Source organism: Scyliorhinus canicula, chromosome 2 (assembly GCF_902713615.1).
Source record: "Scyliorhinus canicula chromosome 2, sScyCan1.1, whole genome shotgun sequence".
NCBI classification, from domain to species: domain Eukaryota; kingdom Metazoa; phylum Chordata; class Chondrichthyes; order Carcharhiniformes; family Scyliorhinidae; genus Scyliorhinus; species Scyliorhinus canicula.
In genome coordinates, this window is record NC_052147.1 from 86,987,765 (window position 1) to 87,002,327 (window position 14,563).

General features: G+C 43.6%; 1 protein-coding gene across 2 annotated transcripts in view; it reads right to left on the minus strand.

The window, feature by feature from the left end:
• Positions 1–13,507, minus strand: part of LOC119955646 (tau-tubulin kinase 2-like) — a 355,242-nt gene extending 341,735 nt beyond the window's left edge. For both annotated transcript variants that reach the window (XM_038782088.1, XM_038782072.1), the window contains exon 1: positions 13,395–13,507. The gene's annotated coding sequence lies outside the window, so the exon portion shown is untranslated. The remainder of the gene's footprint in view (positions 1–13,394) is intronic.
• Between the last annotated feature and the right edge of the window lie 1,056 nt (positions 13,508–14,563).

A 14,563-nucleotide genomic window follows, 5' to 3' on the forward strand; every position in this document is an offset into this window, starting at 1 on the left:
AGTACGCCGCACACCGCTGTGATTGGCCATACTAAATTGCACAAAAAAAGTGGATACTCTAAATTCATATTTTTTATTAAACTCAGTGGCGGACTTTTTGAGGAAAACTTTGAGGAAAACATGAACGATCATGTACATGAACATGGACAAAGGCTGGCAGAGAAACTTGGCAAGGTAGAAACACAACATGCAGCCAAAAGAAAAAAAGAAAGTGTTAAACAGGGCCTCACGGTAGCATGGTGGTTAGCATCAATGCTTCACAGCTCCAGGGTCCCAGGTTCGATTCCCGGCTGGGTCACTGTCTGTGTGGAGTCTGCACGTCCTCCCCGTGTGTGCGTGGGTTTCCTCCGGGTGCTCCGGTTTCCTCCCACAGTCCAAAGATGTGCGGGTTAGGTGGATCGGCCATGCTAAATTGCCCGTAGTGTAAGGTTAATGGGGGGATTGTTGGGTTACGGGTATACGGGTTACATAGGTTTAAGTGGGGTGATCATTGCTCGGCACAACATCGAGGGCCGAAGGGCCTGTTCTGTGCTGTACTGTACTGTTCTATGTTAAAGTGGAAACAGTTCAGTTTCAAAGAAGATAAAGAACAATACAAAAAGATTGCTAGAAAAATATCTCTGGTCATGGAAGAATATATGGAAATCTGGATTTCAAAGAGGGGCCAAATAATCTTCAGGCCAGGCTCGAGCTAGATTAACAAAAATGTGGAAACATAAACATAGAAATCAGCCATTCAGCCCTTTGAGCATTCATCAACACCATGGCTGATCATCCAACTCAGTAACCTATTCCAGCTTTCCCACCATATCCTTTAATCCTTAAGAGCTATATCTAACTCCTTTGGCCTCAACTGCTTTTTGTGGTAAAGAATTTCACAGGCTCACCACTCTGGGTGAAGAGATTTCTCCTCATCTCTGTCTTAAATGGTTTACCCCGTATCCTCAGACAGTGACCCCTGGTTCTGGACAGCCCCACCATCGGGAACATCCATCATCTACACTTTCTGATCCTGTTGAATTTTTTCAGGTTTCTAGGAGATCCCCTCCTCATTATTCTGAACTCCAGCTAATGTAATCCTAAACAATGCAACCTCTCTTCATACATCATCCCAGGAATCAGTCTTGCAAGGCGGCACGGTGGTTAGCACTGCTGCATTACGGTGATGAGGACCCGGGTTCGATCCCGGCTCTGAGTCACTGGCCATGTGGAGTTTGCACATTCTCCCTGTGTCTGCATGGGTCTCACCCCCACAACCTTAAAGATGTGCAGGATAGGTGAATTGGTCATGCTAAATTGCCCCTTAATAAGAAAAACAATTGGGCACTGTAAATTGTTTGTTATTTTTTTTAAAGGAATCAGTCTGGTAAACCTTCGCTGCATGCCCTTCATAGCAAGAACATCCTTCCACAGATAAGGAGACCAAAACTGCACACAATTTTCCAGATGTGGCCTCACAATGACCGTTATATAACTGCAGCAAGACATGCCTGCTCCTGTACTCGAACCCTCACGCTATGAAGGCCAACATACCATTCGCCTTCTTCACCGCCTGCTCACTTTTAACAACCGGTGCACAAGGACACCCAGATCTCGTTGCACATTTTGCTCTCTCAATCTATAACCATTCAGATAATAATCTGCTTTTCTCTTTTTTCTACCAAAGTGGATGTCACGTCATCGGTGAGTACGCCGCACGCCGCTGTGACAACCTCAGGATGTCACCTGAAGGCCCTCTCCCGATGCTCTGCCCCTGATGGGCTGACTACCCGACGGTGTGGCTCACTTGTGGTCTGAGGTTTTGTCAACCTCGCGTGTCCACATGCAGCCGGCGCCACGTTGTACGCCGCGACCGCTGCAGGTCGTCGCTGTGCGTGACCACAGACCCTGCAATTCTCCGGCCGTTTCTATCGGAACAGCGGGAGATTTACGTGGCGCAGCTGCTAGCCCCCCCCCCCCCCCCCCCCCCCCCCCACCAGGCGGAGCATCGGTGTGGAGGCGCCGCCAACTTTTTCATCGTAAGACTAGACACATGCTCAGACATAGCCTCAAAATCGGAGAATCCAGCTCAATATATTTCAATCGGATGGGATCTTTCCAGAATTTAGGTAGTTTTGGAAAATTTAAATAAATGCGTCAACTATCTCACTAGCCACTTATTTTACGTCCCTAGAATGAAGTCCATCAGAACCTGGGCTCTTGTCTGTCCTCAGCTCCAACAATTTACTCAGTACCATTTTTCTGGTAACTAATTTTCCTGAATTCCTCCTTCTGTGCTCCTGGTTTATAGCTGCTAATGGAATGATACTGGCATCCTCTATGCTGAAGACTGATGCAAAATGCTTGTTCAATTCATCTGCCATCTCCTTGTTTTTTTTAATTATTCATCCACCTTGAGGGGGCAGTTAAGAGCAACCACATTGCTGTGGTTCTGGAGTTACATGTAGGCCAGACCAGGCAAGGCTGCAGATTTCCTTATTGATAGGGTTGTTAAGAAGGATAGGGTTGTTAAGAAGGTGTACGGTGTGTTAGCTTTTATTGGTAGAGGGATTGAGTTTCGGAGCCATGAGGTCATGTTGCAGCTGTACAGAACTCTGGTGCGGCTGCATTTGAAGTAGTGTGTGCAGTTCTGGTTGCCGCATTATAGAAAGGATGTGGAAGCATTGGAAAGGGTGCAGAGGAGATTTACCAGGATGTTGCCTGGTATGGAGGGAAGATCTTATGAGGAAAGGCTGAGGGACTTGAGGCTGTTTTCATTAGAGACAAGAAGGGTAAGAAGTGACTTAATTGAGGCATACAAGATGATCAGAGGATTAGATAGGGTGGACAGTGAGAGCCTTTTTCCTCGGATGGTGATGTCTAGCACGAGGGGACATAGCTCTAAATTGAGGGGAGATAGATACAGTATAGGACAGGTTTCAAAGGTAGGTTCTTTGCTCAGATACTAGCAAGGGTGTGGAATGCCCTGCCTGCAACAGTAGTGGACGCGCCAACATCAAGGGCATTTAAATGGTCATTGAATAAACATATGGATGATAATGGAATAGTGTAGATGGGCTTTAGATTGTTGTGCCGACCTGTGAAACCATCGAGGGTCGAAGGGTCTGTACTGCACTGTAATTTTCTATGTTCTATTTATCCATATTATACTGCAGCTGCCATGCATTTTTCCACACACTCAACTTGTCCAATTCACAATCAAGAATCTCTGCATCCTCCTCACACCTCACCCTTTGAGTTATCTGCAAATTGAGACACATTTAGTTCCCTCATTTAAATCATTAATATACATTGCGACTGGCTGGGGTCCTCGCACCGATCCTTGCGGTACCCTACCAGTCACTGCCTGTCACTTGGAAAAAGATCAGATTATTCTGACTCTTTTTTCCTGTCTGCCAACCAGTTTTCTATCCATCTCAATACACTACACCCAATCCCATGGGTTTTAATTTTACATGCTAGTCTCTGATGTGGTACCTTGTCAAACGCTTTCTGAAAGTCCAAATAAACCACATTCACTGGCTCCCCCTCATCAACTCTATTAGCTACATTCTCAAAGAATTCCAGTAGCTTTGCCAAACACAATTTCCCTTTCATAAATCTATTCTGACTGTCTGATCATGCCACTGGTTTCCAAGCACTCTGCTATTAAATTTTTTATATTGGACTCTAGCATTTTCCCCGATTATCAACGTCAGACGCAATCAAGGATGCAGTGGTATAACCAATGTGTATTGGCATGGTCAATGATGTTTGCAGATGACAGCAGCTTTTTGGTGGGGATGCTGGAAACAAGACCGAGTGTCTGGTGAGCTGGAAAATGGGGTATGAAGATCAGTAAAAGAAATAACAAATGGACTGTCACTTTGAGCCTGGGAAGAGGATCAGAGTGAAAGTGTAAATATGAGTGAAGACCTGAAGTGAGCAGTTTCAAGTACCTGTTGTCAGCAGCAGCGAAAGATAGAAGTATGGAAATTGGAAGAATGTAACAGGAGTTCTGTGATTGAAAAGAATTACTAAACTGAAAGTAAGAAACTACAGGACAGCCTTGAGTAGAAACTTAGGTAACATCCGGAAGAGGAATAACAATTAGATGCTATTGAGATGTGGATGTTGAAATAGACGAGTGAAATAAGAAATAACAAATTTAAGAACCAGTACATCAGGTGGTCGGTGAGGATTGTGGAAGCACTGGAGGAAGTAGTCAAGAGGTGACTGAAATTATACAATAATAGGAGAGAGAGAGAGCGAGAGCGAGAGAGAGAGAGCGAGCGAGCGAGAGAGAGCGAGAGAGGAGAAATGTGGTGATGCGAGCGATGGAGATGTGACTACCAGGAAAAGGACGAAGGTCCAAGGACTAGGATGCAGCGGCAAGAGGACTAAATGCAGCAGGGGTGGATGAATGGGTGACTAACAGGAGATGGGGAAGGGTGATCAACCATCATTGCAGCGACCCCAAATAAAATTGGAGAGGCTGAAAGAAGGATTAACATTCATGGAAAAACTCTAGCTTGTGTTCAGCAACATTTCAAACCGTTACATTGATTCTTCCCAAACGTAACACTGAAATTGGTGCTGCTTTTCTTCCAATGGCACACCGCAATCAATTTTACCTGCCAGTGTGTTAGTACAAAGAAATGATTCCTGAACTGTATTCCACATTAGTGCAAAAAAGGATTTATTCCACCCCCCCCCTCCCCAGTTTGACTCATCTAAGCCACATGAGAATGAACAATATTCAGAACATTCCAATGTATTTTCCAGAAACAGCACAATTTACAACTACATTGAGGTTTAAAGTATACAAATTAAGGCAATTAAAATTACATAGACTTTAGCTACCAAGCTAAAAATGCATCTTACAGTTAGAACAACCTGCACATTACAGGTGGCTCACTGCAAACAAGAGTGAAATCTGGAATAATTCAATTTGGCCATTTGATTTCCATTTTTTCACTGATCGGTTTGATTACTGCACTAAATCTAGGTGATCTCTAGACAGCCAGCAAAAGTGATGTCATAAAGCAGACTAATCAGTCAATCATAATGGAGAATTCTCAATCAGCAAACCAGAAAGTAAAATGCAGATCAGTCGCTTTTTATAAATTTTAGTCAGTGAAATTAAAATTGGGAAGTACGCATCTGAACATGGAATTATAATGGAAAGTATCATTATATAATGTAAAATTAGTTTTTCATGTCCAGAGAGATAGCTCATCAATACTCACGACTGTACAGTAATAAAAAAAAAGTTATACATCATTCAGCAAGTTGGTTTTTTTTTGGCTTTCTATAAACAATGATAGAACAGTGTAAAAATTAAAGCTCACATTGATTCAAGTGAATTTTAAAGACTGCCACCTGTGGGAACTCCAAGTGCACACACTGAGGAGGATCAGGGAATAACTGTCAGCAACGTCTGGATCCATATTTAACCATACATGCAATGCCATATATTGCTGTTAGTTTCGCAAACATTACAACTGCAAAGTCCAGGCCACTAAAATGTTCACTGTTTTAATTTTTCCTTTTGTTCTATTCAGTATTTCGCAGCTTCTGTATGACATCCATTCAATCATTCAGAGTGGGGCACTTGAAATTTATGGTGTCGGGTGGCACAGTGGTTAACACTGCTGCCTCACAGCACCGAGGACCCGGGTTCAATCTGGCCCCAGGTCACTGTCCAAGCTATCATATCACCAATACACTGATTTTATCTTAATTTTACTGAAGGAACATTGAGAAACTGATATCAGTGTCTTGGGGGAAGAAACAAAGAATAATTTATAAACAGCTAAGTCCATGTGTTGCTTCAGCAGACTAACTATGATAATAAAGAATATTGTCACTAGCAGCCAATCATCTTCCTGGTATTCTGCTAAGCCAAAAGGTTTCAAGTACAATTACGACATTAAATTATAATAATTGCTGTAATTAAAGCCAATCATCAACAGTACTTCCTATCCCAGCACATTGCAATGCATCCTCCCAAACACAGGCACATGAACCACATTTATCAAAACTGGCAAAACTCTAACTATGTAGGAGGATTCTTACTCCATGACCTATTGGTGTAATAGGGGGGGGGGAAAAGGCTGAAAAATATTTATACGTTTTATTAACCCTCTATTTCCTTTTAACCGTAGTAACAGGTTTGGTTTATTTGGTACCAATCTCAACCAGGTCAGAATACCACAGTGGTTAGCACTGCTGCTTCACAGCACCAGGGACCTGGGTTCGATTCCAACCTCAGGTGACTGTTTCTTCCCATGTCTATGTGGGTTTCCTCCGTGTGCTCTGGTTTCCTCCCATAGTCCAAAGATGTGCAGGTTAGGTGGATTGGCCATACTAAATTGCCCCTTCGTGTCCAATGGTTAATTGGGTTACAGGGACAGGGCCTAGGTAGGGTGCTCTTAAATAGGGTCGGTGCAGACTCGATGGGCTGAATGGCCTTTTTCTGCACTGTAGGTATTCTATGATTCAAACCCCAATCAGACCGTGAGCGTATCACCCAGGCTGACATTACAGCTCAACATCTATTAGATGAGATATCAAACTGGGGAACTTCATTTGCCTTCAAGTGCACATAATGTCCCATGGAATTTACTGTGAGGGCAGAGGGTTTTACAACACTGATTAATAAACATCTCTCAACAGACACCACCTAAAATGATTGATTTTCCTCAATGATTAATGTGTTATTTGTGGGATCCTTCTGTGTGTTCATTTGCTGCATTATTCATATTACAAGAGACTGCAAAATCAAAATTAATCGACCAATTGTAAAAAGTGTTTCCAGATGTCCTGAGATTTATAATCATACAAACACATTCTTTGTATGTTTGATTGGATCCATTCTGGAAAGGGGAGCCAAGTCTCTTTTTATTTTATTTGTTCATTAGGTGTGGTGTTGCTGGCAAGGCCAACATTTATTGCCCATAACTAAAACTAAAATTAAAAGGGTCATCAATTTCACCAAAATAGTGTGGCATGTTTCTGTTCAGTTAATGAAGCCAAGTCACACCATTACAGCTGTGCAAATGATGTCTTATAACCTGGTGTCATAGCTCCAACCTCAAAGAAAATAGATATTTGACAAGCATATTCAACCACTAGCCACACAAGTGGCATAAGAGGTTCATTTTACAGAGACTATATTCAAAATGTCTAAGATAGTGGACAGCCTCGTGTCCCTCAAGGGACAAAGAGGATCAGTAAGAAAGATAGTTGAGGTAGGTCACTTATATATACAGTACTAAAGATAAAACTGGGCTTCCCCAAGATTTTACACTAAAAGATTTTTCGGTGCATATCCCCCAAGTATAAAATCAATATAATCTTATCGTTTGGAATTGGTTGAAGTCTATTCCACTTTGAACAATGAGAACCTATCACTCAAAGGTTATGGATCAGTGTCCGCCATTTTCATCATTATTGGCAATCCCTCGTATCGAAGATGATTCTTCCACGTGTATGGCTGGGTTTAAGTGTCACAATAGCGTTGGCCAGGGATTCGTAGCATGGTTTACGAACCCCATTTTAGCCCTGCAAGGTATCCCACAGTGATGACATGAGTTTTCAGCCAGGAGATGGTGGCTCCAGCAACTGCCCTCTTTCCATCTCGCTCTCCTTTTTCCTTCAGTAACTGCTCTTGTTGATTGGAAAGTCTTGACACAGTTTTTGATGGATCACCATTTCGATCAGGATTAGGCATCTGCTGATATTAAAAGTGCAGACGTTCATGGGGGCTTTGAGATGGCCATTAAAACATTTCCTTTGGTCCTAATGTGAACAGGTTCCCTGACGTTGCTCGAAGTAGAGCACCTGTCCATAAAGCTCCACGTGGGGCTCTCTGTCAACATGTCCCGTCCATCTCAGTTGATGTGAAATTATCAATGTCTTTATACTTGACATGTCTGCATTTTGGACGATGCTCATTCTTGTACTTTTGACCTCCCATCCAATTTGTATAATCCTTCCTTTTGTCCGACAGATTATTAGTTTAGTGGCACGTCTGATATTCTGATTCTTGGAAACTCGTATGTTTTTTTTAAACCATGGGTGAGCTGGCACAATGGATTCGGTGGTGTTTATTTGTCAGCGTTTTGGGGACAGACAGCTTCCAAGATATGGGAACCATGATGTGGAGATGCCGGCGTTGGACTGGGGCTTGGGTGACCATGCAGACACTGCGACAACGAATGAACGGGCATTGTGCGACAATCACCAGGCAGGAATGTTCCCTTCCAGTCGGGGAACACTTCAGCAGTGAGGGGCATTCAGCCTCTGATCTCCAGGTAAGCGTTCTCCAAGGCGGTCTTCAGGACACGCGACACCGCAGAATTGCCGAGCAAAAACTTGTAGCTATGTTCCGCACGCATGAGTGCGGCCTCAACCGGGATCTTGGATTCATGTCGCATTAGATCCACTCCCCACCATCTGGCCTGGACTTGCGGATAGCACAATCACTTCACAGCTCCAGAGTCCCAGGTTCAATTCCGGTTTGGGTCACTGTCTGTGCAGAGTCTGCACATCCTCCCCGTGCGTGCGTGGGTTTCCTCCGGGTGCTCCGGTTTCCTCCCACAGTCACAAAGATGTGCAGGTTAGGTGGATTGGCCATGATAAATTGCCCTTAATGTCCAAAATTGCCCTTAGTGTTGGGTGGGGTTACTGGGTTATGGGGATAGGGTGGAGGTGTGGACCTTGGGTAGGGTGCTCTTTCCAAGAGCCGGTGCAGACTCGATGGGCCGAATGGCCTCCTTCTGCACTGTAAATTCTATGAAACTGTTCTGGCTTGAGACAATTCACACCTCTTTAACCTGTGATTATCCCTCTCTCTGGATCTGTAATGATTTGATTACCTGCAAATGCTCGCATTCCAAGCATTGACCGGCACCTCTGACTTTCTCCATATATACGTTTCTGGAACATACCTCTCCATTCACCTGAGGAAGGAGCAGTGCTCCGAAAGCTCGTGTTTGAAACAAACCTGTTGGACTTTAACCTGGCGTTGTAAGACTTCTTACTAAGATATGGGAAGTAAGGGACATTTTCCAACATTTGATGCATTTGCCATGGCTATTTGGGATATTCGGCACCACAGCTGGTAACTACAGCTCACCCCAACAATCAGTGTCATTATAAGTTTGGACAATGTTTAATTTCCAGAGACCTGTCATTGATCACAAAATATTTTCCGACAATTGCTTGCCTACTTTAACCTGCCGGGAAGCTCTCTTTAACCTAACAGACTTCAAAATACTGATTGCCCGTGTCACTAATTATAAATTACACCTTATTAAGAATAAAACTGCGGCTCGACGAAGGATATTAATTCAATGGAAGGACGCGAAGCCTCCAAGCGTTGAAACTTGGATTAACGATATGGCTAGCTATATTCAGCTAGAAAGGATCAAATTTGCCCTGAGAGGGTCGGTACAGGGATTCGCCAGGCGGTGGCAACCTTTCCTTGACTTTTTAGATCAGAGATAGACGTTCGGGGTCGTGGCAGCAGCAACCCGGGGGGGGGGGGGGGGGGGGGAGGGGGGGGCAGCAAGGGTCGTGGGGGGACACGCACGACTGTAACGCGGGCAAGCCTGCTCGCTGCTCATGTCTGAAACTGTAGGCTGCCTTGGTTGTTAAGGTTGCCGGGGGGGGGGGGGGGGGGGGGGGGGGGGGGGGGGAGGACTGGTGCGCGCGAGAGGGCGGGCGAGGGAGGGACATTTGCCTAGAGGGATTGTGTTGTAAATAATTTAAAAATTAGTAGGGGTAAATGTCTGTATGGAAAAACTCTTTCAATAAAAATTATTTAAAAAAAAAAAAGAATAAAACTGCGACTCAATGGACACGGTGGTTACAAAATCCTTGACAAGATTGTTCATAAACATTCCTAGCTCACAATCAGTTAATGTTGGCCATTGTTAAAATAGATGCTATCAAAGATCAGCTAAAGAAAAATAGAGTGTGATGTTCACTGTTGAGTCTCGAGAACGCAATGTTAACTAAGAACATCAAGCTGATTTATTTACACTACTAAATTATAGATTCTAACCAGTCATCAAGGAATAAGTTATTAAATAAAACTATATATCTCTTACACCAGAACTCTATACTAGGCAACTAATCTATCTCACGCCTAACCACCTTCTCCCAGAATCCCAGGAGTCACATGTTATTTATACGATGGCTCCTTATCTCCATCTGGTGATGAGAAGTATTATTCTTATTCTTAACCCTTTGTATTCCTTACAATACACATGTTGTTACAAAAAACACTTGGGAATCTGATCCAGAAAGAGGGTGTACATATCTATATCTGTGATGGTGCAAAGAATATGGCGAGTGATGTCCAAAACACATTCTACAAAATGAACTCGCACGCAGGCTATTGATTATGTCAAGAGAGTGATGGCAACTTCTGGAGTTAAAATGGGAATGGGAGAGTAAGCTTCCAGAATTGAAGGGCAAAATAATTATCAGTGGTTCCCCATTGATGAACTCCACCAGATAAAAGCAAGAGATTATTTTTATTTTGGAAAAAGGTGGCACAGTGATTAGCACTGCTGCCCCACACCACCAGGAACCCAGGTTCAATTCCGGTCTTGGGGATCACTGTCAGAGTGGAGTTTGCACGTTCTTCCCGTGTCTATGTGGGATTCCTCCAGGTCTCCAGTTTCCTGCCACAGTCCAAAGATGTGTGGGTTAGGTGGATTGACCATGATAAATTGCCCCTTAGTGTCCAGGGATGTGCAAGTTCGGTTGTGGGGGAATGGACATGGGTAGAGTGCTCTTTCGAAAAGTCAGTGCAAACTCAATGGTCTGAATGGCCTCATTCTGTACTGTTGGGATTCTATGAATTACACAATGAATATGAAACTAGAAAACTGCTAATTAATTTAATCAAATTAGTTATTGGGGGGCACGGTAGCACAGTGGTTAGCACATTTGCTTCACAGCTCCAGGGTCACAGTTTCGATTCCCAGTTTGGATGACTGCGGAGTTTGCACTTTCTCCCCATGTCTATGTGGGTTTCCTTCCACAGTCCAAAGATGTGCAGGTTAGGTGAATTGGCCATGCTAAATTGCCCTTAGTGTCCAACAAGGTTAGATGTGGTTACTGGGTTATGGGGATAGGGTGGAGGTGTGGGCTTGGGTAGGTTGCTCTTTCCAATGGCCGGTGCAATGGCCTCCTTCTGCAATGTAAATTCTATGATTCAAACATCTAGTGCATGAATTCAAATCTTGATTTTCATCCACATTATCACTACTATTCCCAATTACCCTCAAAGACACCCACCTAATTTCTGTTAGAATACGATCAGTGACAAAATGAGTATTTCTGGAGAACAAATTTGCTTTTGGAGCTGATGACTTACCCAACCATTGGACATTTTCAAACCTCACAATCTGTCACTGAAGTCTTATTTTGAATATGGTCTTAATGGCATAAAAATGATCAGGCATTCCCAGGATACAAATAGGAGATAATAAAAGTCTTAAATCTTAAAAATGTAGAACTGCATCCATTTTGATTAATCACATTTAAAATCACATATTTCCCATCTTTGATCTTGGTCTCCTACAAGCACTATTTCCACCACAGCAAAGGCAATTATTGAAGGATTCAGAGCCCTAACAGAAATCTTACAAGTACCCTTTGGCATATACCCTTGTTAGAAACCTCAAAAGAAGTCTTTTCTCTGCCCCATACTTCATTCAGGGGGCACTACAAAAATCTTACTGATCTACAATTGTTGATTATTCTAGACAGACCTTAACAAAGAATTATGATATAGTGCAAGAAAAGCTGGAGGTTTTTAAATATATCTTTAAAAAATAACTCTTGATCGACAGCACGCACTTTCTTAGTGGTCTGGAAGATGGCAATCAGAACATTAGGGCACACAGAACGATAACTTTGCTCAGTTTCCATTCATAATTTGTCTGAAGAACACTGGAAAGTTGACAAGCCAGTATGTCTTAATTCAACAAAAATGCATGCAAATATTTTCTAAATTTTATACATTACTTAACAGTCTGTTTACACCATATGAACATGAAGCTTATTTTTGTATTTTGAATCAAATACATTCCATAGACAATGAAAAAATATTTTCACTCAAAACAGTCTGTAAATTGCAGACAAAAAGTTTGCTTTAAAATCAAGCCTCGTTATATTCGACGCAATATTTCATTTGAAATTTCAGTAACCAGCACTGCATGCTGTTCGTTTAGTTAATGTTAGTTAATTTGTTTTCTGAACGTTATTTTCAATTTAATATGTCTTGTTATGATCGACTAAATGCATAAACACAAGCCGCGAGACTGCTCTCACTAAATACATAGGACAGAATACAAATAAGTGAAGATGTCAATTTTTTAAAAAGCAGCAATCCAAATGCATTTCTTTTATTTGAAAAATCACCAGGCACTGAACCGACAAATAAATGTCTCTGCACACATTAATGACGCAAACGCATGAACAGAATACACCATGAGGCAATGAGATTGCAGGGAATTACATTTTCTGCGGCATCACCACTTTGGCCAATGGCAGCTCCATCACCGTTGCTGAGAAGAACATCTCGCCCTGTCAGGGCCAAATGTCTCTTCTCCCCACCCCCACAACAACAACTGCTGCTTCTCTTTCAATTAGTTCTCAGCAAATACAACTATATTGCTTCAAGGTCAATGTCTTTAAACGATCGGATATTGAATCCCTGGTAACAGGGAGGATGCATTGCTCAACCCTGCAAATCGTTTCCCCCAAAAGGAATTGCGAGGCCTTTCGAATAATGCCTGCAAATAATGCTTGCGTTTGGAGGTTACGATGGCCCAGAGAATTGCAGATGGGAAGCACAGATCAATGCTGAGTGACCGCAGAATGTGTGTTAAACACAACATGGGAGTAAAGGCGCGCTTAAATTATAATCAGGTAGAATAGGGGGTTTAATTTAATTGTGTTATGCTTAGATGTGGTCTTATATTCTTGTACATTGTTTTGATATATATATTTTAAAATGTAACAATTGATTCAGCAGGTTGTGTTTTAAGAAAGTCGGGTGGGGGGAAAAATGAGCAAGCTATGCTAATTCTCATAAAGACTCCCTTCAGGGAAATCAATTAATCCCAAATGAAGATGAATCAGTGGAAACTCTAAAAAAAATCCTCAACGCACAGAAACTAAAAGCAAAATCAACCAGGGAGGGAAACACACATTCACATCAGCAGCATCTTTGTCTCCCCACCCACTGTAATGTAATTGAGCAGACTTGAGGGGCAGCCAGGATATTGTGTTCCCAATCCTGTTAGGCTCATTAACTCAGCCTCCCCCCACACAGCCCTTCTCCCCATGAATCAGTGACTAAAAGCAGTGGCTACAATAAAGCAGCTTACCTGTGAGATAGCTCGACATCATCATCATCCTGAGCAGCAGCAGCAACATTACATCAACCTGAGCGGCAACGACATCCCCACAGCTCACAGGGTCAATCGCCCACCCGGCCCAACCCGCCCCGGCCCACCCACCCCCTTTCACGCTACAACCGGCCTTGTTTCATCTCCCAGCGAGTGGAGGGAATGACAGGGAGAAAAAAAACCAAATCCTCAGACTAATAAATAAATTAAATTCCGCCTCCTGAGTCAGGAGCAGTTGGCAGCGACAGCAGCAGCGGCTCCTCCTCCTCCTCCGCCTCCCTCCATTACTGCAGCAACCTCTTACGTCGCACTGTACCATCGCAACCGGCCCAGTCAACTCGGGCCGACAACGCACAGGCCCCGCCCCGCCCCCATCTCCCTGTCCGCTCGGCCATTGGACGGAACCCTGCGCTCGACGGCGGGGCCCCGCCCACGCTCCCTTCCTATTGGTCGATGGCCATCTACGTCAGATTCCGTCACAGTGCGGGCCGCCAACGGCTTGATCTGATTGGAAAGCGCTGTCGCCCCGTCCACCTTGCCCGGCATCCAGCGCGCCACAGGCATTCTGGGACTTGTAGTTGCCTCGGTTGTCAAGCTTGTTCTGTCCAAGGGTGCAATGGATTCGAAACGTTGACTCGCCACAGATGTTGCCACACCATATTCAAGCAGGGAAGGGGGGGGGACAGGAAATTACAGACCAATGAGTCTAACTTCAGTGATAGTGAAGCTATTGGAAAACATTCTGAGGGATAGAATTAATCTCCACTTGGGGAGGTGAAGATTAATCAAGGATAATCGAGTGTGGCTTTGTCAAAGGGAGACCATTGCCAGAATTCTCTGGCCATTGGGATTCTCTTTCCTGCTGGAGGACCGGAGAATCCCGCCCCATGCCTTACAAATTTGACTGAATATTTCAAGCAGGTGGCTACATATGTAGGTGAGGTCAGTGCAGTTCACGTAGTGTACATGGACTTCAGTAACACTTTTCACAAGGTTCCGCATGGGAGATTGGTCAAGAAAGTAAGAGCTCATGGAACCCAGGGTAATTTGGCAAATTAAATCCAAAATTGGATTTGTGGCAGGAGGTAGAGGGTGATGGTCAAAGGTTGTTTTTTGGGACTGGAAGCCTGTGTCCAGTGGTATTCCTC